Here is a 17,812-nt window from a genome sequence, read left to right as displayed (position 1 = left end):
GTGTATTTAATTTAGGTTTTGATGTATATCAGTCAGAGTCTAACCACAAGAGAAAAACCACACAGTAATTTGAATTGGGAAAGTTTAATATAAAGAATCACAGTAAGAGATTAAAATGATAAGGAATTGGCCAGTAAGAAGCAAAAGAGAACTCTGAAGTCATAGAAATAGCAGATATAAAGAGCAATCACTACCCCTACAGTTACGATAGAGCACTCATGGAAGAGACACCCTGGACTAAGAGCCAGACTTTATTGGAGAGGGAATCTGTGGCTCACTGAATGGCGAAGAAGTCACTATGGTGCCATGTTAGTAGATCCTGCTGAAAAGCACAGCTGGAATTTACTCTAAATCTGTTCTCCATGGTGCTTAACAAAGATATTTAAGGAATAGTCTATCACCAGAGACACTGTGCTACAAAACTGTCTAAGGGGGATGAAGACGAAGGCTACTGTCTACTGGGCACTGCTGTGGTCCATGCACTGCAGAAGCCAGGCACTGGAGTAGTTATCAGTGCTGCAGAAGCCTGCATCTAGAGAAGCTGTGAGCTCTGTACTAGCTGCAGGTACTCCTCTGAGAAACTGCCCGTGGTGGGTGCTACAGGAAAGCTGCTGACCTGAGTGTTGCTGGCTACTGTGCCCTGTCAAAGCCAAACAATAGAGAAGCTGACAGCATTTCAGGAGTCTGGTGCTGGAGAAAGCTACATGCTGCAGGAGACCACAAGTGAGAATGCCCAAATCAGGAAGCAAATTCTTTCCTCCTGCAATGTCTCTACAGCACTCTCTATTGGCAAAGCTTCAATGCCAGCTAGGAAAGGAAAAATATTTAAAGGATCAAGATTCATTTTTACAAAACAAGCCAAATGGGGTAAATTTAGAGCTGGGAAGCAGCAAATCTATAATTGACATTATTATATAAATCCCAAATCTTTATTTTCAGGTTAGATACGAATTTTAACTTTTCATCTCCAATTTCAGATTTATGTATATGGAAATCTTCTCCCACCATAACACTTAATTCTGCTTTGTGATAATGTTGAACAAATACAGGGAAATAACCTGACTAAACTCACACTAGGGCCCAAGGTCCATAATTATTGAGGAAAATTAATATACTGAGGATCAATAATGGATGTGTAGGTTCCCCCAGTTATTTTTTATTTTTAGGTCAATACAATTAAATGTAGTAGGGAAACAACACTTGGGCTATGGGAGTTTAAATTTCATATTGAAGGAAGTACCTGTACGTCCTTCCATGTGATATCAGTGGTTGATATCCATCATCTGTATGATGTGGCAGAGACTTGGCTCTTGACATATCCAGCCACCTTGGCCTTTATGCTTGAGGAAGTCTCACTCCCTCTCTGGCATAACCAGGAGGTCGGAATCCAGCCACCATATTGACCTGTTCATCCTGACAGGACCTGTGGCCTGAATGGATGCCTGAGCAGTCTACTGAACCAATAGTTCTAAGCATTACCTGTAACATTATTATGGAGATTTTAAGGAGGCCAAATTGCAAGGAATAAACCGTGGACAAGTAAACCCTTACCAGTCACAGATTGGGGGAACTCTATTTTTCATACTGAATACTACAACTTCAATTTCCTTAGTTAGATATTTTAGCCAAGATTTTCAGTTTTCCTTGTGGTCTCTTCTTCTTCATACCTACTACCAAAACTTTTGTATAGTTTTGATCATCTTAAAGCTCTACTATTTCTGTGGCCTCCAAGTAAGTATTTATTACCTACTGGATTCTTAGTTTTTTTAATAAGATTCAATTGAAATTATTTTTATTTTTAGTAGTGGAAAAAATATTGAAAACTAAGAGTAAAAAGTCCTGTTTATGAGCCTTAGCTCTGTCACTTGTACACTGTATTACTCTAAATAAATAATTTTCTCTTTCCAGATTTTAACTTTCTTCTTTAAAAATGTGTCAAAGGTCAGTATCTTTCGCACTTCCAATTTTAAAGTAGAAGAGTAGAAAATCAGTAGATAAACTTTTACATACTGTTACTGCTTTTTAATATCTCTAGTTCTTTTTCGTATCTGGGCACACCAGAGGACTGAAGTTTCTAGTCATCTTGAAGTTAGACATAGCCAGATGACTTCATTGACTAATGAACTGTGATCTTAAGTATAAATGCCATTTCTAGGTGAAAGCAGTTAAGATGATTCTTGCCATGTCACTGTGATCTTCAAGTAAGCATTCATATGGTGTTGCCCCAGATAAAAGCAGCCTGAAATAATAAACCAACATAGGGGTCAACTGCTATAGAGGTTTGCCCTAACCACAGTGAACATTTTGTAAATAAAAAATAAATTTGTGTTTATTTTAAGCAACTGACTTGTTGACACCACCACATGACATAAAAAATAAAAAAGAAAATGTAGCTAGCTAGATAAGAAGGTAGAAGGATAGTCAACACAGGCAAATGGAACAAAAGAAAGTAACACTTATTTAGCACATATGATAATACCAGTATCATTCTAGAAGTTTTACTTAAATTATGTCATAAATACCTCAGATTTTAAAAGGTAAATTTATGATTCCTGTTTTAGAAGAAACTACTAAAAAATCAGAACAATTAAGTAATTCCCCTGGTCCACAGATTACAAAATGAAATTACAGGATACATATTCTGAAAATACAGCACTTGCTCTTAGCCATTGATGGATAAATAGCTAAAGATATGGGGATTTCACTAAAAGACATTTCAAGTAACGTATTTGAGTGGAACAGCAAAGGAATTTACTTTGGAAAAGGGAAAGTTTCTCACCTGTAACATGGCATGGGTTTAGTTAAAAGTGTGATAATCTATCATCAGTATATAATAAAATATTTTTCAATTTCCAACATCTAATCTATTATGTTGCAACTACTATGTGAGAAGATATAAAAATTTTCTGAAAGTAATAATTTAGTAAAATAAATAATTTAATACATAGTAAATGAAGTTCTTGATTGATTGCACGGTGTTTCAATTTGCCCTCCAACAATTCTTTCTCAATACTCATTAAAATACTCAAAGTTGACAAAGCCTTGATGAATTCAGTGAGATCTACTAACCTGAGATAACAAATTAAGAACAATTCAACTAAAAGTCAAATCTGGATGAAAAACATGATGTTTATAATTTTCTACTTTGCAAATTAGAAATCATTGTAAAATTAGAACAAAATTTGCTTTGGGACTAGAAAATATAAATCTTTCTAAGTATTTAGCATGAAGTACAATATACTGTCACCTTAACAGAAATTGTGCTACGTGAAGTCAATTGTAACATTACTCAACATCAGAGCCCATAGTAGAATAACTTTCTATTAATTAAATAGACAAACAAAAACCAATAATTTTGGACAAGTTATCGCCATATGTTTCAGCATAGGAGGTGTATTAAGCCCAACCAAAAGTTTAAAAAAGGAGGGAAAGAAAAAAGTTGGCAAATTTCATTGCAAGTACTTAGAGCTACTTTGAAATTATATGTATAAGTAATAGAAAATAAATTTGACAATATATAATTTTTGTCATCTCCATAAAATTAAAGTTTATTGGAGAACGAAGGAGTAGCAATAACAGAAGTAGAATGACAAAGAAGTAACCAATAATTACCAAAGATATTGTTAATAGCGATAAAGGAGTTACACTGAGGACAGAGTCTTTGAAATATCAACTTCACAGTTCACAGTTTCTTGATGCATTAAAGTTTAGATTAGTTATGCACTACAATGAGAATTGAGTAGACTAGAAAGGATATCTCAGCGTTGAATACACTACTGCAACCTCTGCTTCTCTGATAAATAGAACTTCTATGGTGAATCACACACACTCACACATATACATACATCCACATGCAAACACACACTTATATTTACACTAGACAGGCTTTTGAACTGTCTTAACAGAAAGCCCATAAATGTTTTAAATAACTTAAATATATGCAAATAATCATCATGAGAAACACTCTGTATTGGCTTCTGAGTTCACTCCCTTATATTGTTAAAAAGTGCAGATTATTGTGAGATTTGAATCTGATGAAAAATCTACCTCATAAAGCCTAATTGGTAAATGAAAATACTGATAAAGAAAAGGCTATATTACTTCTATGTAGAATAAAATTAAAAGTACAGAGAAAGACCAATGTTAAATTTAAAAACTATGATTTTCAATGGAATATCTTTTAATTTAGGAATGGAGAAGTTTTCATCAGGAAAAATTATGAATATGAGTATCTGAGATTTCTCATCACTGTCTCCTTATGTAAAACACTATGGAGCAGATATGGATACAAAATAGAAGAGAAAATAAATCAAAATAGAGACAGAAGCATGGATGTGATAGATAAATTAAATTATCTTTTTAAAAATTAGTTTATTTATCACACATAATTTCCTCCTCCTCTCAAAATAAATTTGGAAATAATTTTTAAAAATCTTAACATCACTGGAACATAAGAGGGGGTGTCTTCAATAAATCAGAATTTTGTGGAATTTCTGGAAGACATGAAGCAGATAGGAACAGATGGAGAACAAAGCTCATCAGTGTAGAATAGACTTTGATTCAAAGCAGGCAAAAGGGGAAAACCTGGAGGAATAAATGAGCAGATTTTCTAAACTAAGCCCTGAAAACAATCAAAGCTCAGAACAGAAGGAACTGGAAACAAGGCAAGCTGGGTAATAAGGCAGAAACTGGAGGGATTTAGATTCTGAGCTAGCTATTCCCACACAAGGTGCCTAGTACAATCCCAGCTGCCAGGGAGTGTTTAAAAATGAACTGAGAGATATAGCATTGAAATCTGTCAATGTGGGCAACAGAGACAAAGAGGAAGAGATTTACCACTGCAAACATTTGGGTGCCATTACACAAATTTGGAAGAAAAAAGTTATTTAGCATATTTGGAAAATGTCCTGAATCATGTGGTATTTTCTTTCCTACTGGACCCTGGAACTAAGACTAAGTGGACATAAACAACCCTAATACTTCACAAAGTATGGAATATTTGGCAGCTTGGAAAATAGTTAGGGAGTTCAAATACAGGACATTTGGGATCTCCTCCAGTAACCAATACACTGAACAGCTAACCATAAGCTATGCATACACTCAGGCTTCACTCAGTGTGAAAAGCAACTTAAAAAGAATCATGCCATTTAAAGAACTCCATAGCCAACGACCTGCCTGAAGAAAGAAGTTCACTATCTGCTGGAAGGCTTCCAAACAGACCAACTCTCATGTCAAACATCCATAAAATAAACCAACACACACGTAAAAGTCCCATTGGACAAAGCCCTTGACAATTCAATTGTTGGGATTTGATAAACAGAATGGATAGGAAAGTGATCTTTTTCATAGACTCACTTCGGAGGATGATGAAATAGGTAAAACATCTAGTTTATATTTTAGTTTTTTAAAGATATTAATATGATTTTTTAAAAAGATGACGTAAAAAGTTTGCACATAACCCCAGTAATATTTATTAATGTCTTTTTCAGTAAGTTATATAAGGCAGCCAGACAGTAATTTAGGTCTGCATAACTGAACAGACACTAAGATTGACGAAGCATCTGAGAAGAAAACACTTGTTTCAGAAGAAAAACATTGGCACAATGACCAGTAAGGGTGGGATTGGCTTATTGAACATTCTGCTCATTTTGATGATGTCCTTTAGAATTAGTGTGTCATTTTTGCTTTCTGGGAACAAACACATTTGACAGACACACAAAATAACGTCAGCATATATGGTCCAGGATGTTCACTTAACCTTCTAACTGTTGATAGCCTCAATCATCCCAATAAAAATGTCAGGATAATGAGAGTATCCTGCCTTAGGGACAAGGATGGGACACCAGCCCGCTAGATGTTTACTACAATAGCTTTGCTCACTTTGTCACCAGTAATTATTAGGTTTAATCATAGATATTAATTGCCTTATGTTAAGCATGCTCTATTTACTTTCCTCTGAAGGATTTGGGGAGAAGATTTCTTCATTAATTTTTTTTCAGCTTCCACATGAACCAATTGAAATAGAAAATGTATTCCTGTCCTTCAGAATACTTAGCAGTGACATGATTCTTGAAGGATGCTAAACAAGCCATCAGTATATATTAGTCTAGGCTTTTTTTTCCCTAAAGGGGATAGATTTTAAAAAATAATAATCAGACATATAAGGAAAAACAGAAAATTTTCAAAACAGTTGTGATATGAAGTGGATTAATTAGGGCAATTAGCTATAGATAAAAAACCTGAATATGCACCAGCTAGAATAGGCATCATCAGAAAATCTACAAACAACAAATGCTGGAGAGGGTGTGGAGAAAAGGGAACCCTCTTGCACTGTTGGTGGGAATGTAAATTGATAGAGCCACTATGGAGAACAGTATGGAGGTTCCTTAAAAAACTAAAAATAGAACTACCATATGACCCAGCCATCCCACTACTGGGCATATACCCTGAGAAAACCATAATTCAAAGAGTCATGTACCACAATATTCATTGCAGCTCTATTTACAATAGCCAGGACATGGAAGCAACCTAAATGCCCATTGACAGATGAATGGATAAAGAAGTTGTGGTACATATATACAATGGAATATTACTCAGCCATAAAAAGGAATGAAATTGGGTCATTGTAGAGACATGGATGGACCTAGAGACTGCCAAACAGAGTGAAGTAAGTCAGAAAGAGAAAAACAAATATCGTATATTAACGCATATATGTGAAATCTAGAAAAATGGTACAGATGGTACTGCAAGACAGTAATAGAGATACAGATGTAGAGAACAAATGTATGGACACTAAGGGGGGAACCAGGGGGAAGGGTTGTGGTGGTGGGATGAATTGGGAGATTGGAATTGACATATAGGCACTAATATGTATAAAATAGATAACTAATAACAAATAAAAGACCTAAAAAAAAAAAAAAGGAAATGATTTCCATTTTCTTCTTTCTGTTTGTATTCTCACTAGGGCTTGTTATTATCTTTGTAATTAAAAATTATATTATATATTCAAAAAAAACCCTGACTATAGAAAACAAGATATAACTTAGTGATAAAAACGACTCCCAGCTCTTTTCTAAGGAAGTGATTAATAAAGAATCTTGGAGAAATATGGTATTTAAGGAATAAAATGCATGGTGGTCAAAATAATGGGGAAAACTCAGAGAAACTGAATGGATAATATTGAATACTGACTGTGACTTGGAAGATCAACTTTAGATTTTCCACTGGAATTTAGAACTAACACACAAAGCAGAGATTAAAGTATTGAGTGCAAAGTCACGACACGTAGGACCCAGAACATCCAAATCCACATAAAAATAGTTCCAGGAGTACAAAACTGAGTAGACAGGGAGGTATAAAATAATCAAATGAATGGTGAAAACTGAAATTTAAAAAAATAGTCAACTTTTTAATACCAAAAAGGCCACTGAACAATGGACAACAATTCTGAAAAGAAAACAAAACCTTACTCAGTGAAAGTTACATATTCTAAGGATAAAAAGGAAGGCTGTAAGCTTCCCATTTTGGGGAGATGGTCACACAGGAAAGAGAATTGGGTTAGCTTTAGAAAGATCCTCCAGAACATTAAGTTCTGGAAGACCATGTAAAAGAAAAATCATTAAGGTCTTTAATGGAAAAACATTGTGACTTTTGGATTCCATAATGGAGTAAATGGAACAGGGTGTAGAAAAGATCTGATACGCAAAGACTAAAATATAAATGATCTATAAGTACAGTTTTTCCTTTGTTCTGCTTTATAACTAGTTATTCTGGTAGAATTTTGGAAAGAGGGAAGTTGCTCAATTCTACTGCAGCCATTGCTCTGTTGGGGAATATTATCTCATTACCTGTCCAAAAAGTTTATCTTGTAAGCCAAGCAGATACAATTACACCACCCAATTTACCTGGGCAGATAAACTGTTACAGGGATGAACATGGGCTCAAGCTGAGCTAATTAGATCCCCTCTCCAGTATCTTTCTCATTGGATTTGATAGGAAGGTTGTCTTTTAATTTTTGTCCATAATATAATATTGCCAACACAGAAATCATGGTTCTAACTTTGTGGTAAACCTTAATTTGAAAGACAAAATGCAACATATAAAGAGAAGTAGAAAACAAAGGAACACATTATTGATAGGCAGATGATAGATGATAGATAGACTAAATAATTTCTGTGAAAAGCTCCATCTATGATATTTTGGATAATAACCTAACTATTAAATTTCTTTTTCATCTATCTCTTACTTCATGGTGAATTCTCCACCCTTTGCAACTGAAATATCCTTGACGTGTCCAAAAATATATTTAAAAATAAATTTAGTAAAACAAAAAGTAAGTAATAAAATACAAATCAAGAAGTGGAATACATAGTATGCAGGAAGAAACAGGAAAAGAGGAGCCAACAAAAATTATGTTAGGCTCTAGGTGATAACATAATTTTTAAAATTTAATGTAAAAAATTCAAGTAAAATTTTAAATGAGATATAATTGATACATCTAAAAGCAAAGTTTTATACTGATAATAAATATGAATAAAGATTCTATATGATTTTTAATAGCAAACATTATTAATTATTAATTATTATTAATAATTTTAATTATTATTAAAAATTATGACCAAATACGATTGATAAACACTTCTGAGTGATATTAGAAAATATAATTAGATAAAATGTTCAAAGCAATAGAACAATAAACAAAAACATTTGATCAGTAAAAAATGTCTAATAAATTAAAAGAAAAACTACAAAATATAAAAAGTAAAGATTGCAAGAATAAAGCCAAACATTTATAAATACATTTATCATGAGTGAGTTAAATCCACAGGTTAAATGACAAAATTGACAAATTGTATAAGCAAATCAAATACAGACTTAAACTAAACATGAGAAATGAATTAATATTAAATGCCACAAACAACTGAAAATAATTGAATGGTCCAGGATATACAAAACAAATGCAAGCCAACAAAAAGCAGAAAGGAAAATATTAATATTTTTCAAAGATTATTTCAAGAAAAAACTTATTATCTTTAGAAGATAAAAAAATGTCTTGAGAAAAGTGCACTCTAACAAGATAAAACAATAAGTGATCTATATAATACTGCATTAAATAAATTTTAATGTGGAAATCTAGGGATTTTGACAAAGCTAAAGTCATAATTAAAAACTCTTTCACTCTTCTTTAAAAAATCAAGAGCTGTTGGGGCTTCCCTGGTGGCAGAGCGGTTGAGAATCTGCCTGCCAATGCAGGGGACACAGGTTCGAGCCCTGGTCTGGGAAGATCCCACATGCCGCGGAGCAACTAGGCCCGTGAGCCACAACTACTGAGCCTGCGCGTCTGGAGCCTGTGCTCCGCAACAAAAGAGGCCACGATAGTGAGAGGCCCGCGCACCGCGATGAAGAGTGGCCCCCGCTCGCCGCAACTAGAGAAAGCCCTCGCACAGAAACGAAGACCCAACACAGCCAAAAATAAAGAAATAACTTAAAAAAAACAAAAAACAAAAAAACTTAATGAAGGTGATTACTCTCCCATCCCATCAATTAAAAAAAAAAAATGAAGAGATGAATTTCATAGGAGTTGATAAAAAGTAGTAAGTAGCACAATGAATAAAGGATAAACAAAATGACCGAATAAACAGACTCAAATTTAAATGTTCTTATGAAAAGACGATTTAAGTCTTGCTTATGCTATATTAACTACATGGTTCCATTATGTAGCTTGTCTGTTCTTAGTTATTCAGGATTCGAAACTGTTATCTTAACATAATTTCTGCTGTTGAGTCAGAAAGGGGAAAATGATAATAATGCACTGTCCCTCGAAGAATCTACCCTGAAGTAATAAACCACCTCCCTTCACATTTTATTCTCTAGAAACAATTTCCATGCCACAGCTAATTCCAAAGAGGACACAAAAATTTAATGTGCCCTGAAGGTAAAAAGCCAGAAATAATTCATAAAGAACACTAATGACTAACACACTCCATCTTTTTGGTCATCAAAAAGATGTCTCATTCTCCATTCTGAAGACAAACGTCACTCAGCTCTCCCTGAATAATGTAACTCAAAAAGTCCATCCAAATATTCTATCAAGCTCAAAATTCAGCAGCTCTGAACAACACTCTCTTCACTGGCAGTGATGCATGGTGGTCTCCAAATCAGGTGCAGAGATGGCTTCTCTTGATCCAGAAGCCTGTGAACTTAAAGGAAAAGAATTCTGTACCTTAGGCAGCCCGTATAAGATGGTGCGACAGAGATATTCTAACTGTAGAAACCATCCCTATTTGTAAAGGTGAAAAATAGTACATATATGTCACTTTTGTAGTGATTCTCAAATTCCCTTTGGCATTTATTGGTAGGCCCCCTAACCAGGGGGTGACACAGCTCTTTTAAGCAACTTTTCATTTTCCTCCATGACCAATGGCTTCACTTCTGGGTGAACCTTCTTTCTATTCTGATCCTTGCCCCCAATGGAAGTTGGTAACTAGAAATATGGCCTGGGGCTGAGCAGTTTTCTTAGCCCATTTTCTGCACGTTAATGTGTGTGGGCACTAGAGTCTTTTAGTGTCATTTAGTAAAGGATTGTGCTGCTTATGATGGTACAAATATTGATTTAACAATCAGCTTCTTATCCATTTGAATGAAGTCAATTCCATGTGTTAAATAGCTATAAGACTAACATACAGTTCCTTTCTCAACACAATTCTCATATCTATTGTGTTTCATTGTTTTTTTGTTCCCAGACTCTGCCCTTTTTCTTTCCCTCTCTTTTATTAATGTGGGTAATATGAATTTATTAGACTTTGGTAGGAGAGTTATATGCCCTTGGCTTGTTTTCCATGAGCTAGTTTTGTCTAATTGATAGGATTTAATGTTACTGCTTTAATTCATTCATACAATTTAATAACAAATTTCTTTTGATTTAAACTTTCACCTAATTCTAAGTTTTCACTGGCCTTTGGTCAGCTTATTTTTTCCTCTTCGAGGGTTGAACAGAATCTCTCTTTTCCAACTCTGCAAGTCCTCGTCATTTCTAGCCTCTCTTTTCTTTTTCATTCTCCTTCAAATTTGCTACATATTTTATCCTGCACCATCTTTTTCTTTTTAATAGTACTTTATCTATTGAAATAATTGATAACCCATACATCCATACTAAGGTTATATTTTCTAAAATGTTCGCCTATAAATACAAGTTCAGTAGTACATTACTACATTCCACTTTATCACAGGGACAGTTTTACAAAATGTTGTCACTATATAATATTATCATTCTTCTAAGACTCTAGTATTAATTTCTTCTAACCCTTAAACGAATTGACTCTTAAAACATTGCTATGTTTTTTGTGTGTTTCGCTTTTTCCACAGTAGTGCATACTTCAAGCATCATTTCTTTTAATATCTTGCTCTAGTAATAAATAAGCCTAAACCTTCATGGCACAATACAGCAAATATTTCATTCTTAGTCATACTCCCTTGCCATGGAGGCTCTGCTCTTAGTTGATTAGTTAGCAGGAGAGCTTCCACCTTGACACATGTGCCCATAATCTTCAAAGAAGGAAAAGGCAATTTGGCTCTCGAACTTCTTAGAGACAAACAACACATACAATCTCATTTTATTGACCCGAGGAAGTCTCACAATTTGACCAATTTTGTTGAAAGGTGGTAGAGGAGTACTATTCTATATGTGGCAGACATTATGCTAGCATGTGGGTGTAAGCAAGTAAACCAAACAGAAAAAGTTCTTAATATCTTTGAAATTTGATCTTTTATTCAAATGAAGGTAAATTTTGTTTGCTTCTGATTTTTTAATGAGATAATTTTAGAATATTTTAAACTTTCTTATATTTTGCTTCCTTTATTTAAAACTTATAACTTTCAAAAATTTCTTCTAGGTTTAATATGCCATAGTCAGAGAATGCAGTGGCTCATCACGTAACTTTCAAAAACGTATTAAGCATATTCATTTTCTATTGTTATGTAACAAATTACCATAAGTTTAGCAGATAAAAACAATCTGTTTATTATCTCACAATTTCTTTGGATCAGGAGTCTGAGGTCCTCAATCATGGTCTTCAAAGGATGCAATCAGATATGGGCTGAGCTGCAGTATCATCAGAGGCTCGAAGGGGAAAAATCTGCTTCTAAATTCCCTCAAGTTGTTGGCTGAATTGGTCTCTTTGCTGCTATAGAACTGTGAAAAGAGTTTTCTTGCTGGCTATCACTGACTGCTGCTGTTAGCTCCCAGCAGTCACCAGTAGTTCCATGCCATATGGCCCTACCCATAGGGCTTCGGAGAACATGGTACTTTAATTCTTCAAAGCCAACAGGGAGAAACTTTCTCCTCTCCAGGAGGATCAACTTCCTCTTTTAGCATTTTCAATTGATTAAGTCATGCTCAACCAGGATCATTTAACATAAAACAACTGATTCATGATATTAATAACATCTTCAAAACTCCATCATCTTTCCCATATTCCATTGGCGAGAAGAAAGTCACAGGTCCTGTTCACATTCAAGGGGCAGGGATTATACAGGGCAGGAACACCAGGAAATGGGCAGTCAACTTGAGAGTGTTCACTACAGGATGATGGTTTTGTATTCTTTATCTCCAACTGTATAATCTAATTTGATCACATTGGTGAAAAAATGTTACCTATTAAATAGCCCTTATATTTTTCTAATCATTTCTTTTTGCCCTTCTTGAAACAGTTAAAAGTTTCCCAATAAATGTATTTCTTAATTTCTTCTCTTATTTCTAAACATTTTTTCTTTTACACAGCACTCACTGTTTTGTATAATGAAATTATTTAATTTTCTTATTTTAATTATCACTGACTTTCAATTTTGTATTAGGCACTCGGGTAAGCACTTAAAATATGTTATCTTATTAATTAATTATAATATCTCCAATTTACATATAACAATAAATATTTCCTAAAAACGTCTACTGTGTAAGTGATAAATTACAGTGGCCAATTTATGTCTGTTTATTTTAAAAGGCAATTATTTTATATGGTATATATATATTTGATCCATTAAGTTAACAATAGCTTCAAACTCAATTAAAATATATTTATAAAAAGTGACCTCCATTTACCCACATAAAGTTTTTCTTAGACGGTTGTACTTTGATACCAATCTTCCCCCTTGCATTCCCTAGAGTAGCTTTTTTTTTTTTTTTTTGGCATGAGGACCTAGAGTGGCTTTATAAATTAATTTTCCTTTAAGTTTTCTGTGCTATTTTGAAAAAATACTGAGTAAGTGTATTTTGTGGCTTAACTCAATCTGATTGCCTTTTATTTCAAAAAGTAAGTTTACATTATTTAAATTATTACTTATATTTTATGTAGTTAAAATGCTGAATAGTCTTTGTTTTGTTCATTGCTACCATTCTGTTTCCACATACTTTCTTTTGTTATGAGAACTGTGTTTTCTCTGATTATTTTAACCTAGGTTTGATGAATTTATGTAGCATATTTCCAATTCTGCTATTGGTTCTGCTTACTTATTTCAAATTTATTTGGACATATAGATTTTATTTATGGGAAATAAAAATTAAAGTGCATTTGCCATAACCTCTTTTAAAGAAATTTTAAAATTTCAGATGACAGGCATTCATGCCCTTGTGTGATACCCTCTCTCGTGTGTTGTTTCGGTCTAATGATTTGCTTCTAACAAACGGAATAAGGCCAAAAGTAATGAGATGAGACTAGGTTTTACAGGATTGTGACTTCCATCTTGATGATATCAGTTCTTCTCTCACTTTCTCATTCTGATAAAGCCAGCTGTCATGTGATGAGTTGCCCCAGGGAGAGGCACAAGTAGCAAGCAACTAAGGGCAGCTTCAAGCCAACAGCCAGTGAGGAACTGAGGTTCTCTGTTCAAGAGCTCTTCAGTCCAAGAACCCATGAAGAACTGAACCTTTCCAACAACCAAATGAGTGAACTTGGAAGTGAATGGTCCCCCAGCTGAACCCAGCAGACATTTTGCCTACAGCCTGGTGAGAGACCCAGAGATGGAGGCATCAGCTTAATCACACTGAAATTTCTGACCCATAGAAATGGAATGAAAATAAATGTTTGTTTTACTAATTCTTTAAATTTTGGGGTGATTTGTTACAGGGTTGTTAATACAATATATTACATGATTATTTTCCTTCAAACGTGTCAAAAATATATTTTCCTGTATTAGTTGTTTCCAATAGTACAAATCTGTCAGTCTGTCTACAGAGCAATCTTCAAAATTAAGTAGATGAATAAAGAAACTAATATCTTTTTCATTGAGCAAGCATGTTTTTCAAAAGAGAAATCATATAAGTGAATTCATTACATTTAAATAATTATACATAGATTGGGAATTATTTTAATTTTAATATTTTAATAAAGAAAATTTATGTATATGCTATCCATGAACTACTTTTTAGTTCTGAATCAAATTATAATAAAATAATGAAAATTGATTTAGAAACATGAAATGCTTAAAATACAAAAAAATTAATCTAAATTACACAATTTAATCCTTTAAACTAAATGAAGAATCTCTAAAAATAAGTTAAATTGTTCTAATAAGCCCTGAAGACATATAACTACTTTGAAATACAAATACTCAATAAATTATAAGGAAATATTCTTTAACCTGATTTTTATTAAACCCAGGGTTTTCTTAGAGAGTAGAAGTATACATTTAAATTTTACCCTAGATTACTCATTGAAACTGGTTTACTATATAAAGATTTCCCTCAGCCCTGGTTAGGTTTATTTCATGCTATTAAACACTTGTGCTGATTTCATCTGACATTTAATTCTGTGCAGGCTCTAACAGCTTCTCAGTAACTCATATGAGAAGTACAACTGCAAACATCCAAGGAGTGGAATTTGCCATGATTCATAAGAGCAAATATTGTATGCCATAATTCATAAGAGCAAATATTGTATGCCACTGAAAAGATAGGAACATTGCCAAAACAATACAGCTGATGACAACTCTTATTTCCATCTCCTATAAACTGCCTACTATAAGAATTATTAGCAACACTCACATTTTATACTCAGTGAATATTATTGTATAAATTTCCAGAACTAGGAACAGTTCAGAAGTAAGAAAGATACAGCTTGGCATAAATATTATAAAGCACTGATTGTGAAATTATAGGGAAGATTTCATACAAGATCATATACATAAAAAAATTATAGGAAACTATTCTGTACTTAATGTCAATCCATGTTGAAAACATTATTTGCCATATTCCATGTATTTGTTTGACAATACATAAAATAAAGCTATATATAACCTTTTGAGATTTCCTTTAAATTTATTAGTATATATCCAGCACACTGAATAATATATTTGTTTAACATTGTCATATTCAAGAATATGACATGCAATATGATAGGTATATTTTGTATGTTATCTATTTCATGTATTATGTGTCATTGTATACATTATACATTTATCCATGATTTACTTTATAAAATCATAAACAAATACTCATGAGTTCCTTAATTTCTAATAAATTAGTTTTGCTTCAGATGATGATTACAGAATATAACACAGGAATAAATTCTACTATACTTCCTTCCAACATGTTTAATATAAGCTTAAAAATGTATCTCTGACAAAGTATGGATTTCGTAGATTTTCATGGGAAAATATAAGAATGCTTCATTTTCAGATTATATTATACCAATATGCTAAAATATGTCTAGATGAAGGCAAAAGTATGTAATTATGTAAATGGTTAAAATTAAAAATTTAATAGAGGAACATGTCATGCTTATAAAATATAATATACATCAAATTTTATATTATAAAATGAAATATGTTTATCATTACATTTCTTCTTTTTCTACCCATTCTTTTCATGAATTTTCATCTTCAGAAAAATGTTTTTACCTGAGAGTCTTTTCAATAATTTTTATTCTTTCACTAAATCCAATACATGGCTAAAATTAGAGGTTGAAAAAATTTTGAGGGTCAATGTGGATCTGAGATTCTTTCAGCAGAATGAAAATCTTTTTAAAATAGATGATACCTACTAATCATTAAAACTGCAGAATTTTACTGAAGTTTCCTCAATTAATCTCAGTGTTCCAAGAGCATTCATATTTAACCCTAATATCCTTTCAACCTAATTTATATTAAGATAGTCTATTTTATAGCTAGATTCTATTTAGAGTAAATGAAATACAAATATTATTCATTTATGGTCTCAGATTAATTCATGAGTCCCAGACTACATTAAATGATGTCAGTTTTTGGAAAATGATGATGTCTATTTAATTCCTAAAAGTTTGTTTTTTTCCCATAGGATTTGTCACTTTTTCAAAGCATATGCTCATTTCCTAGAAATCAGCACATTTGTTGGAAAAAAAAAAAAAGAATATAGCCATGGTTTTACCTTTTACTATCACAATATGAAGCTGGCACTATCCCCTCCCTTCCTGAAAATCATGAAAAAGCAATAAGGAGAACAAGAAACATAAACACTAATCTGATTTAGCAAAATTAGGAGACAGTGAATATTCAAACATCTGCATAAGTGAGAAGACTCCTAGGGTGTATTCATATAGAGAAGCAAAGTGAGGATCAACAAGGAGCCAACCAAAGATCTGAAATTCTGTGTGGGGAAGAGGGTGGTTCTTCTGCAAAAATACTAAGTGCTGCATAAAATGTAATTTTTCTTGTATGGCTGGGATGAAATAAATTTGGAGCAATTATAGGTATCCAGAAAAGTAATTTAGAAGTTCTAATCTCCATTAGTGGTGATTCTCTCTAAGTGTTCAGTGAGGATGGAGCTCTACCGGGAGCAGGTGCAAATATTTGCACTGGGGTTAAAAGCTGGGCCTTGAGCCAGATGCAAGGATTTATGTTTAAAGGGAGATGGGAAGGAAGCTGGAACGTTTTCACTAATCCTGAAAAATGAGTAGAACACAGGACCCCACTTATATGGACATGCTTAAAATCTAAGAAACAAAAGGCTGAAATTAAAGAGGTGCAAGAAGTTAGTCCACCAAATATTAATGTAAATAAAATGATCTAGTGTATTTGCTACAGTACATGTTAAGCTGCCATAACAAAGAAAACACAAACATTGTTTTAAATAAGTTATAAGTTTATTTTCCATCGTATAATATCCCAGGGTTATATGGACTTCATAAAGTAAGCCAGAATATCTGGCAGTCTGTCAATGCTCTGTTCTAATAGGATCTTGCAAGATTGACTTATTATCTTCATATATCATCAGTGGAAAGAAAGTTGGAGTTGAAATATGGTAATAGGTGCTCTAGAAGATGACCTGAAATTTGCACATACGCCACTCACATCTCACTTGTGAACTTAATTGTATGATAGCACAAAGCCTGAAAATGTGTTCTCTAGCCCACATGACAAAACATTTAAACGGCAGAACACAAACATTCTGACATGGATAGCCATATAAACATCCAACAAAATAAATTCTAAACAAAAAAATTACTATTAAATGATCCAGTACATCAGGAATATAAATGACTATAAATTACTCTGTACCTAACATGAATGAAATATAGAGATTAAAAAAAAAGGAGTAATTGACATTCTACAATCACAATGCAGATTGCAAATACCAACATGGTTTATTAATAGGTCAGCCAAGCTTGAATAAGTACTATACATAGAAAAAGATATCATTTGAACAACAAAAGTAATAAGCTTGAAGTTTTAGGCATATGTAAAGCCCTGGATTAAACAGAATACAGAGTATTATCCTCAAAAAAACGAAGCTTTAACCAAAGTTTACCGTAAGTAGCTCACAAAAAATATCTCAAATATTTCA

The sequence above is a fragment of the Balaenoptera musculus genome, chromosome 4, assembly GCF_009873245.2.
Source record: "Balaenoptera musculus isolate JJ_BM4_2016_0621 chromosome 4, mBalMus1.pri.v3, whole genome shotgun sequence".
Classification (NCBI taxonomy): domain Eukaryota; kingdom Metazoa; phylum Chordata; class Mammalia; order Artiodactyla; family Balaenopteridae; genus Balaenoptera; species Balaenoptera musculus.
The sequence above is the reverse complement of the archived record's forward strand: the minus strand, read 5'-3'. Positions refer to the sequence as shown.